At 34.0% G+C, this 17,044-nt stretch overlaps 2 long non-coding RNA genes across 6 annotated transcripts; one reads left to right on the top strand and one right to left on the bottom strand.

Moving 5' to 3' along the window:
- The first annotated feature begins 4,184 nt into the window (after positions 1–4,184).
- On the top strand, positions 4,185–13,625 carry LOC132180706 (uncharacterized). 5 transcript variants are annotated; one of them, XR_015912105.1, is made up of 5 exons: positions 4,185–4,452; positions 6,647–6,718; positions 11,796–11,864; positions 12,283–12,586; positions 13,363–13,625. It is a non-coding gene; the product is annotated as an uncharacterized LOC132180706 (long non-coding RNA). The 5 variants fall into 5 exon arrangements; XR_015912101.1 differs by having other exon boundaries at positions 11,796–12,586; XR_015912103.1 differs by lacking the exon at positions 4,185–4,452 and adding an exon at positions 4,759–4,827 and having other exon boundaries at positions 11,796–12,586.
- A 610-nt stretch (positions 13,626–14,235) lies between these two features.
- On the bottom strand, positions 14,236–16,318 carry LOC148585885 (uncharacterized). The gene is made up of 3 exons (XR_015912038.1): positions 16,245–16,318; positions 15,766–15,867; positions 14,236–14,422 (listed from the first exon to the last, which is right to left on the bottom strand). It is a non-coding gene; the product is annotated as an uncharacterized LOC148585885 (long non-coding RNA).
- Positions 16,319–17,044: the final 726 nt, after the last annotated feature.

Genomic DNA, 17,044 nt, shown 5'->3' with positions numbered 1-17,044 from the left:
ACGTATAGTACACAAGGAATCTATATATATATATATATATATATATATATATATATAGAAAAATATAGAATTTTAAATAATTCTTCTCACTTTTATCTCTCTCTCTCTCTCTCTCTCTCTCTATATATATATATATTTTCAAATGACTTGCAAAATTCATCAATGTCATATTTTATGTGGAGCTAAGTAAAATTCTTTTTCATTAAAGTCTTAATATCTTGGAATTCAATTCTTTATATTTATTTTTTACCTTAATTAAAGAGCACTTAATTAGATTAGGAAAAAAAGAAAAAGAAAAAGAAAGAGCACTTAATTAGAGAGTATTGACTAATTTGTTTTTATAAAAGGAAAGTTAATTATACCGTCTAGATTTGGGGTCTTATTCCATTGATCAATTTACACGATTGCTTAATTCACATAGACATTCAGCCGGCCCTTGTTGTGGGAAACTAGTTAAAATAAGAGAAGAGCATGAGAGATTACAATCGGCAGAGGTTGAAGAAGTATTTCTCCGACGGCTCGGGGCTTTATTATCACTACAACCACATGATGTGGCAGCCATCGATGCAGTCACCTGCAAGATCCTCTGGCATCTTCCTCGGTTGCCTCCTCTTCCTTGTCGGTGCGTTTGTCTCCACGCACCTGCTCGACACAAGTGTAAGTATTTAACTTTGTTTCACGAGTATATATAGATTTATATTGAATTTTAGCTCAATAAAAATTTGAACTTTATTTATTTATGTATTTTTTTAAATTTTGCGATCCCTATAATTAACGACATTATCATTTGGGAGAGTAATTCTATAAACTGTTATTTAACACTTCAATCCCTCTGAAATATTAAGAGAGTTTACGCCATCAATTATCTTCACACTTTTGAGTTCGAATGTTGCACAATATCATCGTTCTTGATATATTTGTTTTCTATTTTTTACTCATTTTTTGTCCATTTCCATATAATATATCGACAAATCCACAATTGAATGGAACCACATGTAAGTCGTCAGGTTTAATGGCAGATATGCAAAAATAAAAAATAAAAAATAAAAAATAATAATAAAAAATTAAAATTAAAATTAAAAAATTAAAAAATTAATGTGTAACACTTCTCAAAAGAAAATTTATTTCACACCACTATATATATGATAATTTAAGAAAAATATGGCATTTATTTTTTTTTAGAAGTGTAATACCATTAGGTTTTTTTTATTTTTAATTAAGAATGTATTGACAATATTAGGTTAGGAGAGGATAATGGTGTCATCATGTGATATATAATATTATTCTTTTGAGAAGAGTAATATTACATGCTATACTATTATCCTACCTCTATCTACTTGTACTCTCATCTGCTTTTGAATTGGCCTTAGCTAAAAATAAAAATTTAAGGACACTTTCATAGCAACACAGTGAGATAGAGATAAGATGTGGTGAAGAAGGGTTGATTTTTAATGTCACATTTTTAATTGTTTGACATTAATATAACTTCTTACTAAACATTATAGTAAAAACATTGCAAATTTGAGGAATAAGATAGATTTATATCCGCCTCAAGACAATGAGAGAGACTTCACAATTACCAAGCTTGGGTTGTGGTGCATACAAGAAGGGAAGCAAATATGGCGGAATATACTTTGACAAAGGCGGTGGTCCAAACATTTATAGAGAAAATTTGGATGGGCGATTATCCTGAATTTCTTCATGACAATATAATCACTAATAGTTGTAATATTTGATTTATTATAAATGAATGAATGAGATTTCACTTTTAAAAAAATACCACAAAGCGGGAAGAATGTAACATGCGGCATGAGTGTCGAATGCCCTTGCTTCAAGTTATTGAGGGCCACGAGTCTTTCACTATGACTTACACACGAGCACATGGGAACTCTTTTAGGCTCGATTGTTCTAGTTAGTTAATGCATAATAAGGGTGCGTTTGGGATTGCGTTTTTAAAAAAATAATCTGCAATTTTAAACCAAATCGCAATTTTAGGGTGTTTGGGATTGCGATTTTAAAAACGCAAATTTTAAAATCGCAAAAGAATCTGCAATTTTCATAAGCTGATTAGAGGGTGCTTATTTGAAAAAGTGCGAATTTAAAACAAAATCATGATTTCTATTAAAAATATATTTTGCGCAATAGTTATCTTTTTAGAACGGGAATGAAAAAAAATACCAAGAATACCCACCTAAAATATATTAAAACCCTTATTTTCTCTTTTTTTTTTTTTTTTTCTTCATCCTCTCTGTCTTGTTCATCCTTATTGGTAATTTGGTCATGAAACCCCAATTATATGCTAATGTTATCCAAACACTTAATTGATAAAAAAAAGTACTTTTTAGTATGTTTTACCAAACACCTGTGCGATTTTAAAAAGTAGCGATTTTAAAAACGCAATTTTTAAAATTGCACTTATTGAAATCACACTCTCAAACGGGCCTTAAGTCTCAGAATTCAAATTATAAAATAATAATAATAATAATAATATTAATATTAATGTCTTAGAATTCTCTATAGTAATGTTTGGAGTCTTTTTTATATTGTCTTTTTAAAATTGATGTGATTTTAAAATTACTATTAAATTTATTATAAATTATTGTTGTATTTTAATATCAATTTTGAAAGCACACAAAAAAAAAAAAAAAAAAAACATTAAAATAACATTTAGCACATATATGATATTTCTTTCTTTAGAAATTTTTCTTCGTTTGATTTCTATGACCATATTTGATTTCTTTCTTTTCAAAAGGTTATGGTTATCTTGGAAAGTAAGAGTTAAAAAACCATTATTTAATTTAAATTATATATGCTCACTATTTGACTACAAGAATTGCCCATTATTGACTTTTCTCATTGTGCTCCGTGTCACAGTCACAGGGTTCAGCTCGCAAGTTAGTACCACAACCAGTACTAACTACTAGAACATCCCACATATACCCTCACAGAAATCCACAATTCTCGAAAACGCCCTCACACCCAATTGAGATTCCACTCGACTGTACAGCCTACAACTTCACACGGAGCTGCCCTTCGAACTACCCAACCTCCTTCCATCCAGAAGAAGATCCTGACCGTCCATCACCCCCACTTGTCCAGAGTACTTCCGTTGGATCTATGAAGATCTTCGTCCCTGGGCCCACACAGGGATCACGAGGGACATGGTGGACAGCCTCAGAGGGAAGTACAATTTTAGATTTGTTATAGATGAATTTCTGCAAACCACCCGTGACAATTTCTCTTGCACCGACACAGTTTGAGTCTGGTCCACTTATACATGAGATTGAATTATTGGTCATCATGGTCTCACAATGCAAGGATTCAATTTTCCTTTTCTGGTTGAACAAGTGATGAGGAAAGGATGAGAGCTTTTAATTTTTGGGTAATTTTTGTTCTCAAATCGAGGAATGAGATTTCCTTCATTATTTTTCTCCATTACTCACGTGGGCTTTTATTTGGTAAAGCCAGATGTATATCCAATGGGTTCCATCTGTCATCGTGCACATTAATTATCAATCGTAATCTACATATGTGATCGTGACCATTAGATTCATTGTACAAAAGTGGGCTCAATGGTATTTAAAACACCATATAATTGTCACTTAAATTGGTGCAAGACAGCTATATTCTATTTACCACGATGGACGGTTGAGATTCACTTCATCAAAACTCCAACGGTTCAGATTAGTTACGAAATGCGTGTATAGAGAACCATGAAATGCTGGACTGTCAGGGAGGAAAATAATTGTAACGTGGGCGTATTTTGTTGAAATCAGGCAAACGTGTCATCCTGTCTTAACCAGAGGTGTTTGATCATTTATATGAAAGTGAGTTTTCCTTTGATTGATGCACGGGTGCCTTATTGGATGATGAAATTGTCACGGGTGAGGGTAGATATTAGTGGATTACAGCTATCAAGCATTTACTAAGAAATATGTATATGGTGTAACAAAAATACTGTAAGTTTGTCTTGTTTGATTTAATCTGACGAGTAATATTAAATATTGAAAACATATATATATAATCAATGGATCATATTGAACCAACACTTCAGATCTAAGTAGAAACAGCCACGTAGGATAAACTTTTGCTAAAACGAATCAAACCGTTAATATTTAAAATTTAATTATTTTTTCAAATCCAACGGTTGCAAATAAGAGAACCCAAATTTAACCTATATCTATCACCTCTTAACTCTCCATTCTCTCGACTCTCCTCTCAATCTCCACCATCCTCCTCGCCTCCTTTCTCTGTTGCCGCTCCTACCACTCCCCCAGTGCCCCCAACAGCAACCACCACCACCACCGCAGCAACCTCACACCTCGACGCCTGGCTGAAGCTGAACGGCTCGTGCCTGGTTTCCAGGAACTTGCCGCTGCCAACCCCGCTGTCCACGCCGCTCTTGGAGGTCGTTTCACTCTCGCAGTACGCCGCGGATCGGAGCCGGAGGAGGTATAAGATTTGTGGGTTTTTCTTTTCTTTTTGGGTTATTTTTTTCTCCGCCTCTTCTTGGGTGGTGGGTGGTTTGGGGTTTTGCCGTTTGATGTGTTTGTTTGGTTGCCCAGAAAATATTGGGTGGATTTCTTAAAGTTAGGCTAATTTTATGGTTGGGACCAATTTTGGGTGGGTCGAGATTCCTTGTAACTGTGAGAGGTTCTTGATTGCGTATGATTAATTGTTGATTTAATTTGCAGTTTACAATAATCTTGCTGGTGAGACATTTCTTTGCTGTGTTTACAAAAAAAAAAAGAAAAAAAAAAAAAGGTCGAGCTCGAGCAAAATAGACGAGCACGAGCTCGAACAGGGTTCAGACCCTATCGAGCCAAGGTAAGGTAAGGATTTTTCCCCTTTTAATTGTTCTGATTTGAGAAGTAAATTTAGGGTTTATATGAGGATTTACATTGTAGTTTAAATTGAGTTGAGTTATAAAGGTTTGAAGGTTATGCTGGCTGTTGGACGATTATTATTGGTATCGAGTGGGTGTTTAAGAAAAGATTACATTTTTTATCCGTAGTTCACGTTTTTTCTTGCTTAATATTTCAATTTTTGGCCTTTGTTTCTGAGTAATTTATTGTCTTGTTGATTTTGGTCTTTGGGTTTTTGATTCCCTTGATTAGTTTTTTAGAGTTTATGGTGGAATTTTTTGCAATTCCATACTTTGTGGAGTTGTTGATTACAACTCTTTCCCCATATTTATCCCTTGTTCGGCTCAAGCTTAGTGAGAAAGAGATTAGCTGATAGAGTAGAATAACAATGAGATATGATTCAGCTAGAATGGTTCGTTTTGTGTTATATAATGTCAAGTATAAAACCTATGTGAAACTTTTTTTATTCTCCAGAGTTCAAGTTTCTTCTTTTTGTATTTCAATTTTGTTTTGGGTTTGATTTGTTGGGTATGCAGATAAGGTTTTGAACATCACAAATTGTTGGTTCTGTTTTTATTTATTTTTTTTCTATTTTCTTTGGCACGATGTGTTTTGATTTTGGTATGTTAGATTGGTTCTTTTAGCAATTTTGTTGTGATTGGTGTGATTTGTTGTGAATTTATTTGAAATAAATGTTTTTGTTGATTTGGGTCTCGTGAGGACATCATTTTCAGACCTGATCTGTTCATGTAATTATTTTTTTTGATGCATGTTATGAGAAATGGAGGTTTGCAATCTAAATGAATTGGTGTATGCTTTTTTTTGTTTTTATTGGCAATTCCTCTATTGGCAATCCCTTGTTCGGCTTTTGTTGGGAATTTTGAGTTTCTCATCTGGGTCCTCATTTCTGTTGTTAATAATTGATTTCTATGTCAACACAAGACACATCAGCCTTGTTTGTTAACCCCCTCCCCTTCCCCTGGTCATGATTTATGTGAAAAAGAATGAGAATAATGTTTGGTATAGAAAAGTGAAAAAGTGATATTAAAAAGTGGAAAAGTTTTGTTTTGTAGTGAATTTTTTATTTGAATAGTAGTAAAAAGTGAATGTTGTGATATAAAAAGTAAAAAAGGTGAAATTGTTTTGATGTTGATTTTTTTTTTGGAAAAAGAAAGTGAATAGTATTGAGGAGAGGAAAAAGTGTTTATAACAAACATAGCCGTCATTTTATAGCCTTCTTTCTTTGACTTGGATATATTTGACGCCCTTGACTTGTGTGTGGCTTGATAAATGCAATTTGTTCAATTTGTTTCTATTTGTAAGTGAATTTTCTTCTACAAATGAATTGTTGGATTGTTGACTTATTAGCTTCCACTTTCCTTGCTAGGCTTGATTCTTTCCCACATTGGTTTGATATCTTAGTTGTAGATGAGTCGTCCGCATGAGCCGTGTGAACTATGATATCTTGATATGGACTAATTTTGATTCAGAAAATCGAATATTTTCTGTCCTTGTTGAATTTTTAATGTAAGTATTAAAACAATATCAATCATATAAAATAATTTGTGTTAAATATTTTATTATTAATTTCTCTTATAATTATTTGTTAGTGGTTGAGTTCAAATTATGTCTGTGCTATTTGGATTTTGATTTTTGGTTGTTTCCTAGCATTAGACCATTTTTAGCAACTCTCATGTCTAATAATCTTTTTTTTTAGTCTCCTTATCATAAATAAATGTATTATTTATATGTTTTATTCCTCTGTTTTTTTTCTTTTCTAGGTTCACATAAAATTTTTAAATCTCCAATCGTTATCGGTCATATCATCTCCATTGGCTTTGTTACCTTTTAAGGTAAATTTACTTAACGCCTCTTTTATAATTAGTAATCCTTTTTGCCGTTTTATTTTGAACCTGAATTTTCTACAAAACCATTTTATCTATGTTATGATCTCTGTTTGATTTTTTTTTTTCTTTAGTGTAAAATGTAAATCTATGATCGTTTTGGTAGTCTTTGGCTACAAAGGAGATCCAAAGTGAAATATGCAATAATTTGTGAGCCCTAATGTATGTTGCAAATTTATTTCTCTCTCACATGCAATGTGATTGTGAATCTTAGGATCTAGCTTTAATTGAAAGCATGGGCTTGATTATTGTTTCGATTAAATATACGAGAACTCAAAGTAGGGGAATATGTGTAGCTGATTTTTGCTAATGACTTGGCTTATCCATTGTGCATGTTTCTTTTGTTTTGTCGGACATTTAATTTAGGGTTTGATTTGGTATTTGTGTAGAGTATTATTATCTTATTATAGAGTGTAGGGATAAATAGAAAGACCTCTTGGCTCTTTGCGGCTATTATGGAATGATTTTATTGTTGAATGATGGTGATCTCTTAGCTATTGGTTTTTCTTATTCTTGAGACGGGTTACCTTATTGCAATTTCAAAATTATTTCCAGCTTGGTGTTGAGTAATAATGTGCTCTCCTAGCTGCTAATATGTCCATTTTAAAATGTTGAAAATCTTAGTTTGGTGAATTGTTAATAGAACAAAAATATGCCATATGTTTTTCTCTCACAATTATAGTTATAGTGTTATGTACTCCCAGTGTACTTTGGGGCGCCTTTACTCTTTTTAATAAAACAGTTTATTACTTATAAAAAAAAAAGAAGTTATAGTGATACATAACACAGGGAACTAAGCACGTGCATTGCATATGCCATCCCAACTAGTATTCTTGAAAAATCTGCATGGTTGTTTAGTCACTTTTGGTTCTTATTTGCTGAGATCTCATCCTCAAAACATTTTGAAATATAGAAGTATTTTTAAAATCTTCGCTTTGAACAAACTAGAACAAGCATTAAAGTGTTTTGTAATCTATACATGCATGTCCGTATAAAATTTCATAATGTGTGTAGGTATCAAGCCCTTAGTGTTTTTCATGCATTATGATCCTCCTCAAGTACTCGAAGATGAGTATGATGGACCCTTAAGTTCAAAGTTTGTGTAAGTGAACACTTCAACTAAAAAACATACACTCCAATGTTCAAAAAATTAATTTTACCATATTAATAAATTTGATTGTCTTGTTTTATGAATATATAGGATCGACTTTAAAGACTATGCCGATTTTTGTTACAAAAGTTTTGGCGATCGAGTCAAGCTATGGGTGACAATGAACGAACCCATTGCGTTATGTGTCAGTGGCTATAGTACGTCAAATTTTCCACTAGGAAGATGTTCGAGTTACGTCGCAAATTGCACTGCAGCTGGTAACTCCGCTACTCCTTACATTGTCGGCCATAACTTGCTTCTTGCTCATGCAGCCGCCGTGAAATTATACAAGGACAACTATCAGGTAAAAATTTATCTGGTAGTTGGCCTTGTATAATTTCATAGTGGCTGCATGAGCAAGAAGCAAGTTATGGCCGACAATGTAAGGTTCAGTAGCGGAGTTACCAGCTGCAGTGCAATTTGCGACGTAACTCGAACATCTTCCAAGTGGAAAATTTGACGTACTGTAGCCACTGACACATAACGCAATGGGTTCATTCATTGTCACCCATAGCTTGACTTGATCGCCAAAACTTTTGAAACAAAAATCGGCATAGTCTTTAAAGTCGGTCCTATATATTCATAAAACAAGACAATCAAATTTATTAATATGGTAAAATTAATTTTTTGAACATTGGCGTGTATGTTTTTTAGTTGAAGTGTTCACTTACACAAACTTGGAACTTAAGGGTCCATAATACTCATCTTCGAGTGCTTGAGGAGGATCATAGTGCATGAGAAATACTAAGGGCTTGATACCTACACACAATATGAAATTTTATAAGGACATGCATGTATAGATTACAAAACATTTTAATGCTTGTTCTAGTTTGTTCCAAGCGAAGATTTTAAAAATATTTCTATATTTCAAAATGGGTAGTGATAGAAGTTACGCCGGTGTGCGTAAACAGTAACGCACGCCGGTGACGTGGCCTGTGCCACGTCGTTTGCCCCAATTAAAAAAAAAAGAAATTCAAAATCTGAAACACGTTCGTCCCAGGCCATTTCCCCACAAACCCATGTTCCCTCCACCTAGATTCTCTCTCCACTAGCATCGGCGCTGTGATCTCCTCTCCCCCACCGTCACAGCCGCCGATCGACCCCATTTTCCCTCTCCTCCTCACTCTTCACACGCAGCTCTCTCTCTCTCCCCTGACCTTCCTCCTCTGCCCACCACTATCTACTTCCGGCAACGAGGGCCACCCGTTCACCACCATCGGCAACACCCACCCACGGAATCAACTCCAAATCCGGCGACGACGCCCACAAAACTCCAGCCGCGGACCGCCACCGAAAACGCCTAGCATCCAAGATCTTGCCAGCCGAACGCCACGCACGGCACCAGCTCAGAGGCTTGTTTTGTCAAGATCCGTTTTTTGCAACTGATTTGGTGAGTGAAATTTTGAAATGTGATTTTTGTGGGTTGTGTTTGTGCACGGCACCAGATCATTGCTAGGTTCTCTGTGGGTGACGAATTGTTTCTTTGTGGGTTCTCTGTTTTAGTGATGAATTGTTTCTCTGCTTCTCTCTGCACCCAACACCCACAATCTTTGGGTTTTCGATTTTTTGTGTGTTTTTAGCTCAAATCTCTGTTTTAGTAATGAACTCTACTCTCTTGCCTGCTATGCACACCTTGTGTTCGGAAAAATGCCTAACCGACATTTTTGAGATATGAATTTCAATTCATGTTTTAAAATGCTCTTGCTAAATACCTATGGTGTTTAGTGGTGCAGGGGACTCAGCTGCATTTGTTATTCTGGTTAATATTTGGACGGTTTTTCTTCTTGTTGCTTTTGGGTCTTGTGTTATATTTTTTGCATATTTAGATTGTCATTTGTAATTAAGCTATTTGTTTAGCCTTTTATTTTATTTTATTTTTTTAAATGTTGTGTTATGTTCTTCTGTGCTTGAAGGTTCTTGTTTGTTCAGTTTTTCTTGGGATGGTGTTTTGGATTTATTAGGTTTTAGTTATCTGGTTTTCTTAAATTGGGGGTTGATGTAGGTGATTGTTATTCGGTTTTGGCTGTTTTTATTGTTTGGTTGCATCTGGTTTTTTTATTTTTTTTATTTTTTAAGCTTGGAAAGCCATGATTCAAGTTCATATGTAAAACAAAAAGGAGTGGAACAATGGATTCGGTGAATGAAAAGAGAATGAGATTTTTTATTTTGGGGGCTTTGTTTAATTGGTTTGGTGTTAATTTTCAGTATTTGATGTATTTAAAACGTAAATCAACATATACTTGGGTTCTTGTATTCTGATTTTTTATTTTTATTTATTCATAATCTATGTTTGTGACGGAAAGCATAGTGATGATGCTTTACTTATTTTGATTTTCCTTGCTAACGCCTCTAATCAAATTTATTTTTAGTTTCGACATTATGCGAAATCAGTTTGTTTGCGTCCTATAGGAGAGCTACAAAAGAATCTAGACTATCTTGAACTCATTGTTTATTGGGTGGCTGAAAAATTTGAGAAAAGGGGTCAAGAATTATATGCATGTCATTCGAGATTTTCAAAAGTCAAGTTTAATTAGCCTACATGGTTGTGTTAGGCTGAGGTCACTAGAACACCATACTTCTTTTTCATGTAAAATGCTGAAAATTCTTAACTTTACATCCTAATTCAAATGGATTTTCAAGAAATATGAACAAATAGAAAGTAAAATGCTTGAGAATGTCAAAAATCGAGCCTAACTTTATACTTTTCTCAGGAGCCAAAAGGCACTATTGGGTTTTCAATGAAGGCTTTTAATAAAATGCATAGTTAATATGCCGAGAATTAAATGGAAGGATTGGCACTTTGGTTGATTTTGCATGTGATATTTTAGGCATTTGTTTGCATTTCTCAATATGATGATGAATGTCTGTGATGTTTATTAGAAATAAGCATTTTTTTTCGGTGCCTAGATGAAAATGTTTCTAGTGGGTGCCATATGATTGAATTGGGGCCCGACTTATGTGGTGTTTAGACGCAATGTTTCTAGGTTTGTTTTTGCAGAATCTATGCATGTTTGTAATGCTTGTGTATTTTTTGCATAATGGTTCTGGAGATGAACTGAGATTCTAGTATTGTCTTGGTTGGTGTTTTTTAATTAGATTGTACATATGAATAGATTATGTCTGCATTATCAAATAGCAAAGATTACATTTGTGTGGGCATTGATCTTTAATTGTTTGATGTGTATGATCAGGAAGCATCATTCAAGAACTTGGTTGTTTTAGTTTAAATTTTCCATTTTTCCTAGTGGGTATGGTTTATTTTGGTGGGTTCTGACCCAATTTCATGTGATTCTTGATCTGGGTTTTGAGAATTATTGCTTGATCCGGATGTTTAGGTGGTAAATGCTTCCAGTTTTGGTGAAACGGGACGGGTGGAAATTTCCTACAATCGGAATATTTGCTTTTCCAAAGGGATGTTGAAGTTTGCATTTGGAATTTATTGAATGGAACTAGTATTAGTGTCTGAAATTTACGGGTGAAAATTTCACTTGAGAATTTTTTGTTGTTGATGTTTGTCATTGATGTTTTTGTTTTTGTATTCCATATGTTTGATGAAATTTCCATGAGATTTTGTTGTTGTTGATGTTTGTGTTATTGTTGCTACACGCACAATCTTTGGGTTTAATTATGCTATTTAAAGGGTTACTGCAAGATTTGGCTCAATAATTAAACATGATCTTGGCATAGTTGGCAAGCAAAGTTTCAAGAAGAAAGGACATGAGGGAGCACATTAATTCATTTAACGTACATGTAAAACGTTACATAACTTGTGTGTCTGATCTTTCCTTTAATGACTTTAGCCCATTTCTTTTTTGAACTGTATAAAGAACCTTTATGGTAGTATCTCTGTAGATAAGAATTATAATTTTTGCACAGGGCCTCATCGTGGTTGTAACTACTTAGGTGTTGGTAATTAGTAAGGCGAACAAGGATTGAGTTACCTCTGTAAGTTGGGCTTGTTTATGGTTTTGGCATGCAAACTTTATGTATCATTTTTTTGCGAGGTCATACTCTGCATTTAGTTTTTTTTGGCGTATAATATTTGATACCTTATTAGAATGTCACCAAAGAATCATACATAGTTGGAATTTCCAGCATTTCTCGTAAAAAACATATAGATTTTAAGGGAATCAGTAAAATTTCCACACATTTTGTATGATCCTAACCCATTTCCAGTGCATAATAGTTGAAATTTCCCACACCACATAATTTCTTGAACAAACTATGGTCATAATAATATATTTAGTGTTACCATTTAGATTCTGTGTTGTAATCGCCGCTAGTACTATGCCCTATTTTCAGCTTACAGTTGAGATTCATGAGTGCCTATGTACTCTTTCTTATGCTTTGCATTTTTCATTAGTGCCTTTATATTTTTGATCAAGTAAAAGTGGGAAAAGATCTCAACTAAACATTTCAATTTTGAGGAGGATTTAGCAGCTGAGGAAACAGCAAGAGAAGGAGCTTGATGAGTGAGAGCATATGCCGGTCATTTCTTTATTTCCTCAGTTTGGTTTCAACTGCTAGTTTCTTCTTATTATTTATTTGTGCATTAGATATGTGCTCACTGTTTAATTGTCTCATGAAATGATAGTTGCTCCAAATGCTATGAGTTTAAAGTTGGTGTAAGAGACATCATCCAAGCAGGACATGGAGATCGCTATCAGGTTCTCATAATTTTTTTCTTCTTCCTTTTGATTTCCTAAAATGTTCTTGTACGTGCTTGATATCTGTCACATGACATGGAGAGCGCTATCAAGTTCTCAGAATTTTTTTTCTTCTTTCTTTTGATTTCCTAAAATGTTCCAATGGGCTGGGAAGATACGAAAACTCATGTATCATATATATATATATATAATGTTTTGTGTGTTCAGTTGTTGATTGCTTGTGTTCATGTTTGAAAATTTGCGAACTTATTGGTGGTATCCTAATATACATATATGCTACTTAAGGTTATAGCTCAGGCTTCATTTAGATGGAATCAGGGAAAGGATATTTGTTTGTGGTGTTGAATAAGGCCAATGTAATCAAGATATGAATTTGTACCATACAGAGTTCTTAAGGCCAGTCAAAACTTCTTTAGAGTTTTTTTGACTGAGGGGTTACTCGAGTAATGAGTGCTTTTATCAAGAGTAGAAGATGATTTAGCCTCTAATTTTGTGTCTCAAAAGTGCATGCTAGGATTTATCAATAAATTTTCTGGCATTTTCTTTTAAGAAGCAAAATTCTACATTTCTTCTATACTGGCTGAGGAGTGCTTGTAATTGGATAGTAAATGATATTATTATATCAATTTTGATGTTGAAATATGTCGTTCATATGATTGCTAAGATTTTATGCTAAGCTTTACTTTGTTAACCTATTTGATGATTGGTACTTGATCCATATGTATGTGTGCTAGTGTGGGGGACTTTCCTAACGCAATTGCATTTCTTGATGATAGGCATCGCCTCTTTCCTGATGATGTTAAAAGATCATGTTCTACAATATTGCAGAGAAAAGACAGCAATTATTTCCTTCATGTGACTAAACATAAGATTTTTTTGTTCTTCTGTTTTTATCCCTCCTAATTCATTGTGTATTTGATAGGTAGTAGGTACCTAGTGATTTGTACATAAAATTGATTATTGGAATGCTCCCAACTCTTGGCCTTATGTAAAATTAATTATTCTGTGTAAGTTTGTTTCATCTCATTTGATTCTTTTAGCATGTGTTTGCAAGAATTTATGATAATCGTGAAGGATTGGTTGTTTGTTTGATAACAAATGGTTAAGTGGGGGAGTGAAGGAAAATACTGAATTAAAAAACGGATGCAGTATAATCTTATGTCTAGATAGAGAAAGATGCAGCCGATTGATGGCTGAATTTGCACATGTTTTGGCTACCTCACAATGCTAATGTGTGCCGAAGGTTGCAAGCATGGCAAGGGCACTGTTGATAACCATATAGCTTTATTCGTTTCTTTTTTGCAAGTGAAAGATATATTTGTTGTCAAAGTTTCAAGCTTGAAAAGCAAGTAGAAAATCGCAATACTTTTTTGACAGCACATCATGACAAAACAAAACCAACAAAGTGCATTTAATTTTCAGGAACTAAAAGATTCTATGCTTTAATAGCATGAAAATATTGAAGGATGTAGCAAAACAGAACAAAGAGAATTCTACAAGCTTGCAACATTAGTTTACAGTTGATCCATAAAAGGAAAAATGTAACCTCTTCCTTTTGGCAAACATGCGAAATACTTACAAAATAATAAAATAAGCCTATTTAGGGTATCACTAGAATACATTTTAGTAATGAATTTGTACGCCAATAATTTACAATAAGCAACCAAGCAACTCATCATAGAAAACGCCGAGGACCTGAGTCCGATTACATTAAGGGGTTTTGTGCAACCAGAACATACAAAGAGATATATTGAATATACAAGGAGTTGAGGCCCATCATAACTATGCCGAAGACTACAACTGATGCATTACAGCATGAATGGCCTTGAGATGAAGCTATATCAAAATCAAGTAGTCAATAAAAAAAGGACCAATAAGTCAAACATTTAAAAACACATCCATTTTAGGGAAAGCAAATTTGGATATATTTTACACAGCCATGTGAAAATGAACTAAATGGAAAGGTCGTAGTGGGCTAGTTTTAGTCAACCTGAGTGGTTCTTTCTTAATAGCATGGATTTATAAAAGTCAAGCATAATGTTAAAAAAGTTCATGCTAAAAGAGGACTTCCTATTCTAAGTTAATCCCATTTTTCTTATGTGTCACAATTATCCAAACATGCTTTTGACCCTTCCTTCGCAGCACATCTACATATTGGAGATACTTTCTGCAACTGAAAGAAACAATTCACTTCACCTTCCCTAAGTTTAGGAGTGATGGTGGCATAATTGGAACAACAGTAGGTAACTATATATTTCCTTTGGCTCCATTGATGCCAAAACTTTGGTCTTGGTGTTGCATCACAATTCAAGAGAAGTTAGCAATGGGATGGTACAAAACAACCACCAGCCCTTCTTTCTAATTTTGTGTCAAAAATTCACCACATTAAACTTCAAGAGGAGAATTTTATAAAAAAAATTGATGTCTTCTCAAGAGTTTTGTAGAAGATCATCATATAAATTATAGACCAATTGCATGCCACCATTTTTTTTTTTTTTTTTTGGATAGGTTATTACATGCCACCATTTACATAGTATTACCTACTAGGTAACGCATCTGAAATGTATAAAAAGATTGGAAGCACAAGTAGCAAGCCATGAAAACAGTATAACTTCAACTCATTTGTTGGCATCTTCAGTAATTTTGATGGTTCCAACTCTCCATTTAGAAGCCTCCCCAACTTTCTCCATGTAATGCATTATTGCATGAAAACAATAATGCATTTTTCTACCAAGAAACAAAAGAAAGTGACTTCTTTTTTCTTTTTTTTTTTCGAAAAAGAAAGTTAATAAAAGTAGCAAGACAAATGTGACAACTTTTGCAGCAAAATGTACTCATATCTAAAGCTACATGCTGTTTCCTCAAACCAATTTAATATGCTTTGTTTATTATGGACCCTAAGAGCAACAAACCTTACATATTGAAGGACTCGAGTCCTCAACTATGAACACAAACTATGTCCAAAAAAAGTAAAGGATTCATCTCATCAAGCAAAGGCATAACACTGTCTCTCTTTCATTCAAATGCTTTTAGCATTTGCTATTTACATACTTGCAAATTCTTATAAAGAGAACCATGCCATCATTTTCTATTTACTCTCGCTTAGAATTTGATTGTTCAAAGATAATATACTTCATGCAATAAACTAAATTATCAACATCAAAAGAAGAGCAACTCACATAACGGTAGAACGTCTCCACAACCTTCTCAGCTTCTTCAACAGTACTCACAGTGATAAGCCCAAACCCTCTACTTTGATATGTTCCCCTCTTGTAATTCACCTATAACAAAATCAGTAAATTAGCATAATTTCATGGCAAAAAATTCCCCATCTTCCAGTTTTACTCTCTCACACACACAAAAACCAACAAAAATTCAAACTTTACCTCATCAATCTCAACAATTCCAACAAGATGATGTCATGTGAATGAATTCTCCCAAAAAAAGAAAAAAAAAAAAGAAAAAAAGAAAAAGGGCTTCTCACAAGCCCAAAGATCTGGCAGCAAACCACGATCATGACCTAGGTTTCCAAACCATGATTGATAACTTGACCTATAGAACCCATCAAGTCCTATTTTGGCAAGTAAGAAATCATGAATGTGGAAAGACCTAGAGAAAACCGTGGGAAACAAACAAAGAACAAGGCCTAAAAACCAACCATTGATGATGAACTCCACAATCCATATTGCTCTAGACACCGGTAAGCATAGGAATCAATATTATGTACAAATCACCAGGTACCTACTACCTACCAAATACACAGTGAATCAGGAAGGAAAAAAACAGAAGAACAAATGAATCTTATGTTTAGTCACAGGAAGGAAATAATTGTTGTCTTTTCTAGGCCATATTGTAGAACATGATCTTTTAGCATCATCAGCAAAGAGGCAATGCTTGTCGTCAAGAAATGCAAATGTGTTAGGAAAGCCTCCACTGTAGCACACATACATTTAGATCAAGTACCAATCATCAAATTAGGTTAACAAAGTAAAGCTTAGCAGAAAATCTTAGCAATCATATGAACATTATATTTCAACATCAAATTCCATATAATAATATCATTTACCATCTAATTAAAAGCACTCCTCAGCCAATAGAAAAGAAATGCAGAATTTTGCTTCTTAAAACAAAATGCCAGAAAATTTATTGATTAACCCTAGCATGCACTTTAGAGACACAAACTTAGTGGCTAAACCATCTTCTACTTTTGATAAAAGCACTCATTACTTGAGTAACCCCTCAGTCAAAACAGCTTTTAAGTTCTGACTGGCCTTAAGAACTCTATATGGTACAAACTCATATCTTGATTACATTGGCCTTATTCAACACCACAAACGAATTTCCTTTCCCTGATTCCATCTAAATGAAGCCTAAGCTATAACCTTAAGCAGTATATATGTAATAGGATACCACTGATAAGTTTGCAAACCTACTCTTCATGCTACACTCTCTTGCTAA

The sequence above is a fragment of the Corylus avellana genome, chromosome 5 (assembly GCF_965113065.1).
Source record: "Corylus avellana chromosome 5, dhCorAvel1.hap1.2, whole genome shotgun sequence".
In the NCBI taxonomy this organism is placed as follows: Eukaryota; Viridiplantae; Streptophyta; class Magnoliopsida; order Fagales; family Betulaceae; genus Corylus; species Corylus avellana.
The sequence above is the reverse complement of the archived record's forward strand: the minus strand, read 5'-3'. Positions and strand labels throughout refer to the sequence as shown.